A 12,558-nucleotide genomic window follows, 5' to 3' on the forward strand; every position below is an offset into this window, starting at 1 on the left:
ATTTAACTTTTTGTTGTTAAATGTGTAACTGGACAAAATTAAGAGACATGTTATGAAAGTTTTTGCCAGCGCTAGTAATCAATACAATACTAAAAGTTGAATAAGAGCTCTTCTCATGCTGTCCACGTCCTCACTAATAATCAACCAATCAAATATCATTTTTCTGCCACATCACCAATCAGCTTTCTCAAAATAAATCCCGTCTCTTTCGATTGTCGTCTCATCTTTTCTCCTCAAGCAAAAACGTTTTTCAGATGATTGTCTTCTCAACTCCCATACTTTCCTCCATCACTCATAATTATCTATTGATCCAACCCATAGAATCTCTAACAATAGATTAATTCGTCTGTTTGATTCAATTTCATCACCATCCACAACCGAGACGACGACGAGGACGAGCAGGAAACTCGAGACTTGGTACCGGAATCGTCAGATCTAGCTCTGAACAGACAGGAGAATCTGTTCCACCAGTGAAACTGTTCTCAGCGAGGTTAAGCCTCACGAGGTTAGTGAGACTGAACAAGCTCTCGGGTATTTGCCGGAGAATCTGTTTCCTTGCAGGTAGAGGTGACGGAGATCGGAGGAGGTGGTTAGATCGAGTGGGAGAGAGCCGGCGAGGGTGTTGAGACGGAGGAGGTGGTTAGATCGAGAGGGAGAGAGCCGGCGAGGGTGTTGAGACGGAGGTCCACGTCTCTGAAAGATATACTTTTTGGTCCACTCACTCCGGCAGAAAACTGATTGCGCCACTTCGTCTTCATCGTTTCCATTGGAAACGTTTCCAACCTCGCAATTTCTCTAAGTAACATCGGCTTACAATCATTCTTTGTCATTAAAATCTCTTCTTTACTCCTTCAGTCGGAAGAGCTATCGTTCTAATTCCCTTTGTTTGTCACAATATATAAACCTATCCATTCTATTACTCTGTCCTTTCCGCATAGCTGAATCGTTTATTTCTACAATCTTTGTTTCTTTCTTTGTTCGCTTTGTGGGTTCTTCTTCAGATGATCTGAAATCTGAAAAGTTTCAAGATTTGCGATGAAATCATCTGATAGGCTTTATTTGGTTGCGTTTCAGCTCACTCACACTCGAACCTGGTAATAAAATGTCTTACTCTTTAATTGAACATAAGAACATAAGATGCTAAACTTTGTGTTCGAAACTGTAACTTTCTGGGAATATTGTCATGTCAAAGTTGAAAGATTGTATTTTTTTGGGTTCCTTGATAAGATCAAAGACTTTAAATGGAAAATGATCCCATAATGTTTAGTTAAATATTTGTGTTAGAAACTGTAAATTCTCAAACTTTTGTCACCAAATGATAGGTGTGATTTATTTGTAACACCTCTCATGGAAAGACTGAGAAGATAGCTACATGGTTGTTTGATCCTCTTCTTGCTTACTTGAAGACATCACCAGATCAAGTTGTTAAAGCTGGCTACTCGATTATTCTCATGCCTGATGAATGTGACAGTGCAGCTTGGTTCACGAATCTAACTGGTGAAAAGTTTATTACCCTATATTGTGTTTAAATGAGACTTTTTTTTTGGGTTTGATATCAGACAAATGGATTGAAATCAAGACTCTTTTTTTTTTCTTTGTTATAGGTAGGTTTGTTCGATTAGTGAGAAACCTGGATGTCCTAGAACGTGTTTACACTATTGAAACTCAGATAATGCAGATTATGGACGCAATTGGTATCCAAAATCGTGTGGTGGTAGTAAATGTTGTAAGTACGCTTTAAATTTTGTATATACATTGTTTGGTGAATTGACAGTTTATTGTATCAGTCGGTTGATGATGAACAACGTCCAAAAAGTTCAGAGAGTACAGAAAGTATGTTTTAATGGTGCCAAAATATTTATATCCCGGTCGCTAAGATATTGTTTGCCTCTTGGCTCTTGATCTTACAATTTAACCAATGTAGTCTAGGCGTTTCCAAAGCCAAATGTTTTGTTTACAAGTCCAGTCTCTTTCTTTCTATCTTACATCACTCACTCTCTCTCTCTCTCTCTCTCTCTCTCTCTCTCTTCACAGCTTGCTCAATAAAGGGAAAATGAAGTTGTGAGTGTTGTAAAAACATTTATGGTGGTATATTCAAGGTACTTATTCATCTTGACCACTGACTAAGTCTTCTCTATTTGGTTTTTCCTTCATTTTCTCAGTGGGTTGCTCTGTTTTCCAGATCCTAAAAGTTCTGATTTTTTTCCAGTCTTTGTGATGATTAGATTATCAATCCTATGATTGTTTTTATTGATAATTCAGGTATGGCGGTGCTTGGAAACATACCAGGCCAGGAACAATTTCTTTAGTCATAATAGCAAAAGATTTGATGAAGAATTTTGGCTAATCCTCAATTCTTCAATTGATTCCGCCACTGTCATACGTCCACAATCTCTTCGTCTGGTACCGGCAAAAGTTAGGTTTAACAAATATTCCTCCAAATTCAATCTTCTCATCATCTTTATAGATGCAAATATTTTAATTTTTGATAACCATTATTTATTTCTACAGGCTGCTTGGTGAGGATAAAAATGGTGTCGCATATTATATGTTCTAATTTTGTAAATACCAGAAACTGATGGAGGTTTTACATGAAAATCTGCTAACGATGTCTCTCATCGCTTTAGACTTTAGCTACTTGCCCGATGTGAAAGTTCCTGGTAAAAGAGCCCCATTGTTCTCAACAAAGGTTTGTTCTCTTCTTTTCTTTCTAACCATACATTGTTGACTTTCTAGCACGTGTGGACTGTTTACTCACTATACTCTACAGATGTGGCCAAAGTTCCAGCCGCTTTACGTTGCTTTATACTATTTCTAATCATCGTTTTTGAATGTGCAGGAGGAGATGACAAGTTAGATGGAGATGCTGCTGTGAACAAGTTTTCCAGCGATATATACTAGAGTATGGATGAGGAGATGAGACAAGCCATATGCATATCAATTTCTCTTTTGGTCTTCTATTTTAACAACTTATCTTTCACCTTTTCACTCACAATATATACCTTCTCAGGTGGTTTTAGATTTGATAAAAAAAACTTTTTGAAAAAAAAAAACTTTTTGAAAAAAAAAACAGGAAGTTGCGTTGGAGGATGAAATCACAGACCAAGAGCAGAAAAAAGATACTCCCCACAAGCGGCCTTCACTTTGAATCTTATTCTAAATTGTAAAAGAATCAATGAAAGAGTTTGAACCTACAGTTGAAACCAGACCTTGATCTGCTTAGGCTCCATATTTAGACAAAATGGAACATTCGAGATCAATTAATTTTTGTGGCTAGAGCGCCTGTGATTGCTCTGCCCTGAACTTAACGTACTTTTCCAGTATTTTCCTGCTTCAAGTTTGAGTAAAATTCTAAATAGTTTCATTTTTTTTGCCCAGACGCAGAGATTTGTGGTTTCTCTAGCTTTCATAGCTGATATCAGAGCTTTAGAGTATGCATGCTTAGGAGACATGTGCCGATTTATGGTGCCGTGAAACATAACTATATCGTTTAGTTCTTCGAACATGAGATAGTTTTGAAGTGGAGAACCTCCAAAATGGAAATGTACATCGATGCATATTTCAGTCTTCAATTCTGATGAAATCATAAAAAGGGCAGCTTTTTCGACAAAGTTAGATTTTATTAACTTGAAAGTTGAGTATCACTATACAAACTTGGAGTAAGCTACTTAGGTGGGTATTTCTAATCATTATAGAAAGCTCTGTTGGGAAGACCCTTTTTGGTACATTATTCTAATTACGCCTAACAAATGAATACGAAGAGAAAGTAAACTTTGAATTCTAGAACTCCAAATCACGTAGGATGTTAATAAGTGAAAAATCAGTAGATATTTTCTTTTAAATTTTAAGTATATAAAAGCCTCTGCGGCATCAATGTAAACTTCTTCAAGATGATGTATGAAGATAGCAAAAGATGAATGTGACCGACAATATGACTAGATGAAGTCATTTTTGAAAAAAAAAAATCAATAACAAAATTCTGATTTAACATAATTTACTAAAATTTTAATTCAAGCCAACACTAACTATATATTTATTAAAGAATAATGAAGATTGCTGTTATTTTAATTCAAACCAAAAATTTATTAAAAATAGCAATAAGATCTCTAGAATTTTTTAATTATTTGTTTGTTTACAATATTTTCAATCTATAATGATTTTTCAATACTTTATAAATTAATATAAAATAATTTTTATATAACTTTCTGCCCGTAGGGCGGACCGGCGTTGAGGTCTTGGGTCGAAGGGAGAGGGAGAGAGAGAGTAAGAGGGTTGTGAGGAGAACAGAGAGAATCGTCATGGAGGAGTTGGGGAAGACTTGCATTGTGCGATGATTCATAGAAGGAGAAGGAGAGAGAGAGAGAGACGATAGAAGAAAGAGAAGGCTCTTTTGTAGAGCTGTGGTTATAGAGACAGAAGTGAAAGCATTCAACAGCCTAATCCTAGATGTAACAAACGCTGCTGCAGAATGAAAATGGAATCATGTAAGCTGTTCATCGGTCGAAGTGATGCTCATGAAGGATCGGCCACTGGCTGTGCTTATGGTTTTGTTTTGTTTTTTTTTTTTTTTGTCTTCACTGATTTCAGAGTTGCTGAGAGAGTCTTATTGCTTCTATACGTAATTCATATTAAATTTTAAGTTTTCATCAAATTTCTTTTGAGCCAATACTTCATTGCTTCAGTATCAATCTGCTTCTTAAAATAATTCATTGTTTGGAACAGAGGTTACTGCTCCTCCAGGTAAAGCTATTCGTTTCTTTGGAGAGCGCACCACCAAACCGTCACGAGGATCTCTATCTCCTTCTCTGTTGTGCAGGAGACGATCTCCATCTCTATTCGTCCTTTCCGAACCTGAGAAACGTGAACCGAGATGGTACCTTTGTCATTATCTCAACATAATCTCCGGCCGCCGGAATCTGTATCTACGGTGTTTCGGGGTTACGCAACCGCCACATCGAAACACGCCTGCGACCATCTTCGCCGTCACCTCCGACTTGGCTTCCATATCCGCTCTTCCCTTCAGGTTCAAGCTAATTTTCTTCTCTTATATTTTTCTCCTAAAGTTTAGAACTTTGGAACAAAAAAGGTTTAAACTTTCTTCACCTGTGTGCTTTGTGATTAGCTCTTTTGCAATTCTAATTGTAAAAAGGTTTCAACTTTCAATCACGATCATATCTGCTTTCAAGATTTATCTCATTTTGTCTTGGACTCTCTGTCTCTCTGCTGCTTTTGAGAGATACTGCTGCAAGTCTATGATGCTGCACGAACGGAGTTCTCAAGAAGAGTCGTTGTATTCAACAGGGCTAAGTTTCTTCACTCCAGAGATGATATCAGATCTTCGTTATCTGTATGTTTCTTTAGTGGATGAGAGAGTAGGATAGGTCCTAGAGGTGAGGAGGGGTCATCATCAAACCAGGAGACATCCAAGAGAAACACAAGCAGTGGACGGAGGTGGACCAATGTCCTCCTTGCCGTTAACGTTATGTAATGTGTTTAGTTCTTCTCTCTGTTACATGTAACAATAGATCATGTCTTTTGGTTTGAGATGTTGCATTAGATAAATGCTTTAGGCTTATGGGTTTCATTCTTGTGTCATGACAGAATGTATATTGCACAAGTTGCATCCAATGGTAGAGTGCTGACATGGGGAGCCAAGGTATCATATTCAGATACTTGATTAAATACAAGAGGGAAACAGTTTGATATCTGAATATCTCTGTTCCATTTCTCTTAAGTCTATCTCCAATGAATTTTTTTGGTTCTTACGATAAGCCAACTCATCTAATAGCTTTTACAGATAAAACGTTGTTTGTTCTCTTCTCACCGCTTGCTCGAAACAGGTATGTTAATTATTATTTTTGGTCCTGTGGAATTTCAGGGCTTTGTTTTTTTTAATAAGTTACAATGTTTAGATTAAGAGTCTTGGCCTTGTGTTTGTCCGCTCGAACCTGCAAAATCAGAGCTTTTTATGTGTTTTGTGTTTGTACTAATCTATATAGTGTATCAAAGGATTTTCTTGAGAGTATCTCCATATTTAGTGGTCTGAACAAAATGTTCTTTATCGAGATTATGTAGATCTATTATTTTCATTTCTTTGGAGTTGCACAAATGAACGGAGCAATCTTTTTCTAATATATAGCTTTGTGACATGTTTCTAGATTATTGTGAAGTTGCATCCGACATTAGAGGTAGTTCTTGACTTTGAAAATATTCTGGTTTTCTTTAATGGGTATCTTCATAGTGTGGTCACTTTATTTAATGTTTTCACCATGGTTACAGGGAGAGTTTGATGCAGTGTTAAAATTTTCAGGTACCGTTAACAGATATGTGGAATATGTTCATAACTTCTTTCATGCTAGAGATTGTTGGGAGCTATCACTTATTTTTCTCTTGCATCTAGCGAGTAAACATGATCTCCGTTGATTTAAATCAAGCAGTCCAGCTGTTGGATTTCCATTGAAGAGAATAAAAGTTTGTATGGGATAAATTTTCAATTGATCAGGATCTGTGTTGTTGGATGAGTTTCAGAAAGCGGTAACGGGCATGGAAGGAGCTGATGTGCTTTCAAGTGTGAAGATGTTCTAAACGATAGAGGCCTGACCGATTCAGTGATGACTGAATCAGTCTAAAGGATTTGTAAGCATCGCCAATTATAGAAATGGGTACAACACCTTCTTCAATGACGCGAGTTATGTAATATTCATCTTACAAGCTCCAAAACGCATTTCTTGCCTTTCTAAAGGATCTATAGATCTTTTAAATTATTCTTATACTATAAATCAGGAGATCTGCCCAGATGTGTGGGTAGAGTAGAGATGGCTGAAGGCGCAGCTAGCTGATGAGATCATTTGTTTTAGCTGGGAGTATGATTATGTCAACTTCATGTTGTAACATGTATACGTTTGTGGAATAGATTTGCATTCTTTTAAAATCTGGTCAAGATAAGGTTAATAAGTTCAATTCAGCATTTTAAACAAAAGTCGAAGTTATAAATTGCACAAACCATTGTATTAAGGTTATTATTTGATTTATATAATTATTTGTGCACCCAGTTAAAAAATGTTTGGCTTCACCCCTGCTCTCAACTATGTATAATAATTTTCAATAAGACTATGTATAATTGGCACTATCTTTAGAAATGTAATATTTAGAGAAAATAGTTTTAAATATAACGTTCCGCCGGTAGGGCAGACAAACCCCTAGATATAGAAGAAAAAGAAAAAAATATTAAGATAAATCATTTTATTACAATTTATCGATAGTGAATGGAAACATTAAAGAAAAATATTTCAACTTCCAAGAGAATTAGAATCCTCATTTGTAGTGAATATTTAGTTATACAAAACAAATTTGATCACGAAAAATTTCCAGAACCCTGGATATCCATTTGGTGCCCACTCTTATGTGTATGTAAAAAATATATAGAGGTAGTTTATAAATATATAAAATACTGTAATTAGTACTAAAATATATTTTTGTTTAAAATAACACATGAAAGATAATACTCTATTAAAATCATTTAAATAAAAATAAAATAAGTGTAGACAATAAGAAATTACATTCATTAAGTTAGATATCATTTTCAAAAATATATTTAATCAAAATTACTATACCGTTTGAGTTTATAGGTTAGTGATTATTGTTTAGGTTTAATATTTAGGGAATAAAATTAAGTTTATGTAGGATTTTGTTGCTCGAGAAATAATTTAACGAATATATAAAATTAAATATCATACTTAAAAGTAGAATGTTAAATTCTCTATATAGTAGCGTCTTCTTCGAATTTTACTATATATACATATATACTTTAGAAAACTTTGAATCTATTAATTATTTGGTTAATAGTTGTAATTTTTAAAAGCCCAAACTATTTTTAATTATTTATTTATCAGATTATATGATATGTCATATAAAACAAAAATATTTTTAAAATAGTTTTACTATAATTGGTACTAGAATTTTTTTAAAAATATCAATTTAATCAAATAGAACCTAAATGTAACAAATTAAAATATATAATCCGCGCGTAGCGCGGAAAAAGACTCTAGTTGAATCTAAAAATCTCTCTCATGCCCGCATCAGCTAATATTAAGATACGTTCCGTCGTCAACAATCAAAACTAATAATGATAATATAGATATTAGGGAAACTAATTAAGAATAATCAACAACACATGGTTTTTCCATTTTTTATTTCTTTTTAATTGTCCCTTACACCAACTTCTTTCAAGTTTTTCTTAGGTGTTGAAAGTGAGACTAATAAATAGCAAATGAAACTTTTTACATAAACTTTTTACATAAATAGCATAACTAAAATTTTAGTGTATCAATAATTTAGTGAATTTGCGAATTTATTAGAAATGTTATATACCATATAGAACATATTAAATTTAAATAATATAAAACTGAATAATTTAGAAACTTGTAGTCTAAGGCTATATATATGTATTCTCAAACTGTAACCAAATATAATATCTACATTAAGTTACTCAACTATCATAACCGATGAGAGAAACAGAGAAAATAGGAGACTGTTCTCAAACAAAAGAAGTTTATTTAAAACTGAAGCTGTCATGATATTTGTACTCTATTTGTAATGTGTTGACTGGTGAAATCATTTTATAATTAATTTTTGGTTGTGTTATTTAATGATTATAATAAATAAGTTGAGAAACTCTTGTCAGAGTATCTTCCGGTAACGATGCTCTAAAATGCCGACTAAAAAAATACACACAAAAAATGAACTCAACCATTTTTCTTACACCGGCAATTTTCATTGATTACTAAAAAAATCTAATCCATATGCATATCTCATCCATTGAAGAATTTTTACCCGGCCCACGAAACGTATTTCTAGACTCCAAAAGAAGTATAAGAACCCAACAACAAATCCAACCGATTATAAGGAAACTCCAAAGTGCAACGATTCTTCTCTTCTCGATGAATTCGTCATGAGATAGATAATCGAGCGAACGGATGCCTCGAAACCTTTTGCATCATTATCAAGAGTCTCATTATTACGTGACACATCCCATACTTCTTCCTTCTTTATTTCTTCACTCTTTACGTCAAGTCTATTGAGAAATCGTTTAAACCAGTTAACAGAATCTTTGGGATACCGTTCGAGATTGTTGTCGTAATCAACATAGTACAGACCGAATCTAGTATTGTATCCATGCTCCCACTCAAAATTGTCTAGCAAAGACCATGCGTAATATCCTCTGACGTCACATCCATCCTCTCTGTTGTAACAATAAGAAACACATTCAGATCATGTATAAAAGGCCACTTTTTTTGTTTGCATTTTGTTTTGAAACCAATCGGACACGTTTTATAAAACTATATGGACTGAAATTTTACATTATGGCTTTGTAGAGTTGTTGGAGATGGTCCTCGTGATACTTTATCCTAAAAGTGTCATTGAGAATGTCCCCTCGTGACTTTCTACCGTCGTCGTAGTCATTAATTCCTAGAAAAAAAAAATTATTGCAAACAAAAGTTAACAACCTGAAATTTCTTTATTGTTTATTAGAAGGAAAAAAAAATCTAAACAAAAATACTCACCGTTCTCTTTTAGGTAGACTGTAGGGTTATTGTATTTATCTTTGATGTAGTTAAGAACTTTTCGTAAACCTTCTGGTACTGAGTGGAGTATGCCTCGATCTTCCTGTGTAACAAAAGATAGAACATTAATATTCTTAGAATCTTAGTTAATATGTAAATTTTTAATTCGCTTTATTAACAGTTTCTTCATCAAAAGTCTAGGGTTAAATGGCTAAGCGTGGGAGATCTGAACACCGGGGTTTTCCACAAAGCGGTCAGAGCCAATTTATCTAGGAACGTCATCCACTATTTACTTGATGCTGCAGACAGAAAGATTTTCGACTCTGTTACCCTGAAGAACATGACTTCTCAGTTCTACGAGTCACTGCTTGGTTCGGAAAACTCTGAAATAAACCCTCTCTCGGTTGATCAGATCAAAGACATCCATCCTTTCAGGTGTCCGCAGGCGTTGGCAACTCAGTTAGTGGCTATCCCAACAGATTTAGAGATCAGGGATATAGTTTTTGCTCTACCAAAGAACAAGGCACCAGGTCCAGATGGGTTCTCGGTGGAGTTCTTTGTTACTTCTTGGGACTTGGTGGGCTCAGACCTAGTAGCGGCCGTTAAAGATTTTTTCGTCACTCCTGAACTCTCAAGGCAGGTCAATTCGACGGTAATTGCCCTCTTGCCAAAGGTAACAGGCGCTGCTAATCTATCTGAGTTTCGTCCAATCTCCTTGTGCAATACGGTCTACAAAGTTATATCAAAGATTATTGGAGCACGCCTCAAGCGTCTTACACCCCTGGTTGTTCAACGCAATCAAGTTGGATTTGTTAAAGGAAGATTGTTATGTGAGAATGTCCTTTTAGCTTCAGAGCTAGTCTCAGATTTCTACAAGCCTGGTACAACGTCTAGAGGATGCTTGCAGATCGACATTACAAAAGCTTATGACAATGTTGATTGGATTTTCATGTTAAATATTTTAAAAGCCTTCGACCTGCCTCAGATTCTCATTCAGTGGATCCAGGCTTGCATCACTTCGCCTCACTATTCAGTCGCTTTTAATGGGGAGCTTGTTGGATTTTTTCCCGGGAAAAAGGGTCTTCGTCAAGGTGACCCCATCTCGTCCTCCTTATTTGTGATGGCAATGGATATTTTGGCAAAAAATCTTGATGCAGCTGTTCGGGCGCGACTCTTCAACACTCATCCTAAGTGCCGGTACCCTCTTATCACGCATCTCTCCTTCGCAGATGATATGCTTATATTTTTTGATGGGAGTGAAGAGTCGGTTGCTGGCATAATCCAAGTTTTACAAACCTTTTATATGGGTTCTGGTCTGGGCTTGAATAAGTCCAAATCTGGACTATTTTTGGATGGTTTCAATATTCCAGAAGCAAAGGCCATGGCAGATAAGTATGGATTTTCTCAAGGTTTGCTTCCTGTCCGATATCTAGGGGTCCCGTTGATGCCGCATAGGCTAAGACCACAGGACTATCAGCCTCTGATTGATAGTGTAAGGAAGAAGATTACCTCTTGGACTATAAGGAATTTGTCTTTCGCAGGGAGGCTTGTATTAATTCAGTCTGTGTTGTATGGAATGTTTAACTTCTGGGTGTCTGTCTTTACACTACCAAAGGGTTGTATAGATGCTATAGAAAGATTGTGCAACGCTTTTCTTTGGAGTGGAGGACCAGACTCAGCAAGGAGTGCAAAGGTATCCTGGGAGTCCGTTTGCACCCCAAAGTCCTCGGGTGGTCTAGGTCTCCGCAGGTTGGAAGACTCTAACACAGTGTTTGGATTGAAATTAATCTGGTTTCTCTTTGCAGCGACCGGTTCTCTCTGGGTTGCCTGGATAAAGGAACATGTTATTGCAGACAAGGACTTTTGGACAGCTGATTTCGACAATTCAGGCTCTTGGATTTGGCGTCGGCTGATGAATCTAAGGCAAATTGCTCGTCCGTTTGTGTGTTGTCGAATTCAGTCGGGTAACGATGCTCTCTTCTGGCATGATAATTGGACAGGCCTAGGACCTTTAATTGATATATCTAGAGCAAATGGACCTCGTGTTTTGGGGATCAGAAGCATGGCTAAGGTTACAGAAGCGATTTCTGGTGATTCTTGGGCTCTGCCTAGAGGTCGCCATCGGATCATTCAGCTCATCAAGGCTTGTTTGCCGGCTGAGCCTCCGGTGCTATCACCTTTAATCCCGGATTTATTTCTTTGGAAAAACAGTCCTGACTCTGAGCCTGGTCAGTTTAAAGCTTCACGCACCTTGGAGACTTTGGTTCCTGCTCCACCACCTGTCTCGTGGCACAAGACCATCTGGTTAAAGGTTCGAATTCCCAAGCATTCCTTTATAGCATGGGTTGCAATTCTGAACAGGCTCCCGACAAGGGATAGGCTTCGTCAATGGAGTCCCGAGACATCACCGACCTGTCTTCTTTGTGACTCCTCAGATGAGAACCGTGATCACCTGTTTCTTGGTTGCCATTATTCTCAAGATGTTTGGAATCATTTTTTCAGACACTCTAATTTCAATCTGCCTGCGGATTTTGAGGCTATCTTTCAGTGGCTTCCTTCATCATCTACAAATCTCAAAGTTAGAACCATATGCAATCTGCTTGTCCAAGCTATCGTGTATGCGTTATGGAAAGAGAGAAATTTAAGATTGCATACTTCCTCTAGTCGCCACTCTTTGCTTCTGGTCAAAGAGGTTAAAGTGATCCTCAAAGCGAAGCTGTTTGGTCTAGACCGTTCTCCACCTGGGCGCAGCTTGCAACAGTCTACTTCCTCTTCAGAGACCTATTTACATGAGTGGTTTCACCATTTCGACGTCTAAGATACTGCTAAGATAATTCTCAAAGGCTTCTTTCATACTGCACAAGTGTTTTTTTTAAATTTTATTTGCCGTAACCAATCATTGTAGTTTTGTAGTTTTTCTTCAACTTTTTGTATTCGGAAACGATGTCCCTTTATGGGAGGAGATTGAATAAAAAAAAAAAATATTTTTGTCGAA

General features: G+C 36.4%; 2 long non-coding RNA genes across 8 annotated transcripts; both read left to right on the forward strand.

Moving 5' to 3' along the window:
• Positions 1–248: 248 nt before the first annotated feature.
• Positions 249–3,303, forward strand: LOC103861572. 5 transcript variants are annotated; one of them, XR_004457481.1, is made up of 9 exons: positions 249–586; positions 637–1,094; positions 1,323–1,504; positions 1,605–1,726; positions 1,788–1,833; positions 2,035–2,099; positions 2,263–2,420; positions 2,512–2,689; positions 2,840–3,303. It is a non-coding gene; the product is annotated as an uncharacterized LOC103861572 (long non-coding RNA). The 5 variants fall into 5 exon arrangements; XR_004457477.1 differs by having other exon boundaries at positions 251–586; positions 1,323–1,497; XR_004457479.1 differs by having other exon boundaries at positions 251–586; positions 1,323–1,497; positions 2,263–2,415.
• A 236-nt stretch (positions 3,304–3,539) lies between these two features.
• LOC108871668 lies at positions 3,540–8,503 on the forward strand. Of its 3 annotated transcripts, none has more exons than XR_004457493.1 (3): positions 3,540–5,484; positions 5,602–5,656; positions 5,798–8,503. It is a non-coding gene; the product is annotated as an uncharacterized LOC108871668 (long non-coding RNA). The 3 variants fall into 3 exon arrangements; XR_004457492.1 differs by having other exon boundaries at positions 3,540–5,023; positions 5,237–5,484; positions 5,602–8,503; XR_004457491.1 differs by having other exon boundaries at positions 5,602–8,503.
• The last annotated feature ends 4,055 nt before the right edge of the window (positions 8,504–12,558 follow it).

The sequence above is a fragment of the Brassica rapa genome, chromosome A04 (assembly GCF_000309985.2).
Source record: "Brassica rapa cultivar Chiifu-401-42 chromosome A04, CAAS_Brap_v3.01, whole genome shotgun sequence".
Lineage (NCBI taxonomy): Eukaryota > Viridiplantae > Streptophyta > Magnoliopsida > Brassicales > Brassicaceae > Brassica > Brassica rapa.